The 1085-nt window shown below is 48.2% G+C and overlaps 1 non-coding gene across 1 annotated transcript; it reads right to left on the minus strand.

The window, feature by feature from the left end:
• Positions 1-694: 694 nt before the first annotated feature.
• On the minus strand, positions 695-766 carry TRNAT-GGU. Its single transcript has one exon. It is a non-coding gene; the product is annotated as a tRNA-Thr (tRNA).
• Between the last annotated feature and the right edge of the window lie 319 nt (positions 767-1085).

A 1085-nucleotide genomic window follows, 5' to 3' on the forward strand; every position in this document is an offset into this window, starting at 1 on the left:
CACGCATGGGGTAATACATATAATCACATCCAGCAAAGCTATGGGGAAGGTTCCACTCATTTTAGTCATGAATAGTTCTGGCTTGTATTTTTGAGAATACTGTATCTGCCTTGACATAAACTAATTATATTCCACAGAATATTCTTGTTATTTCTAGTGACATGCCATTAAAATCTTGCGAGGACAGGCTGTTCACAGTAGGCACAGAATAGTCATAATAGCCTCATTCTCTCCAGCATGCCAAACGGGGGTTCTAGCCTGGCCCTCTCCATTATTCTGCGATCACATGAAACTGCCTTATACTGAATCAGATCCATGGTCCATCAAAATCAATGTAGTCTACTCTGATTGGCAATGGCTCTCCAGGGTCTCAGGCAGAGGTCTTTCTGCCAGTTTGGTGTAGTGGTTGAGTGCACAGACTCAAATCTAGGAGAACTGGGTTTGATTCCCCACTCCTCCACTTGCAGCTGCTGGATGACCTTGGGCAAGCCATAGTTCTGTCAGAGGTGTCCTTGAAAAAGAGCAGTTTCTGTCAGAGCTCTCTCAGCCCCACCTACCTCAACAGGGGGTCTGTTGTGGGGAGGGGAAGGGAGAGGAGTTTGTAAGCCGCTCTGAGACTCCCTTGGGTAGTGAAGGGCGGGGTATAAATCCAATCTCTTCTTCTTTCACATCACCTACTGACAGATCTTTTAACTGGAGATACCAGGGATTGAACCTGGGACCTTCTGCATACCAAGCAGATGCTCTACCACGGAGCCACAGCCCCTCCATGACGTGCTGGCTTTCAGAGTGCAAGGAAATGGGGGAAAGGGCTTATATTGTTTTGTTTGTGCATATGAAGGAGCATGGATGTGCTTTGGGGTGGTATAGTCAGATCTCAGAAGCTAAGTGGGGTTGGCACTAAGACAGGCAATCACCAAGAAAGATCCTGCAGAGGAAGGCAGTGGCAAGGCACCTCTGCTTCTCACTTGTCTTGTAAGCCCCTTGCCGGGTCGCCATAAGTTGCTAGGTACATATGCAGGAGAATTCAGCCAAAGGAGCCGGCAGTCTTTGGTGGCACGTCCCCCACAGAGATTTCTCGCCTC

The sequence above is a fragment of the Gekko japonicus genome, unplaced genomic scaffold (genome assembly GCF_001447785.1).
Source record: "Gekko japonicus isolate JY-2015 unplaced genomic scaffold, Gekko_japonicus_V1.1 scaffold1620, whole genome shotgun sequence".
In the NCBI taxonomy this organism is placed as follows: domain Eukaryota; kingdom Metazoa; phylum Chordata; class Lepidosauria; order Squamata; family Gekkonidae; genus Gekko; species Gekko japonicus.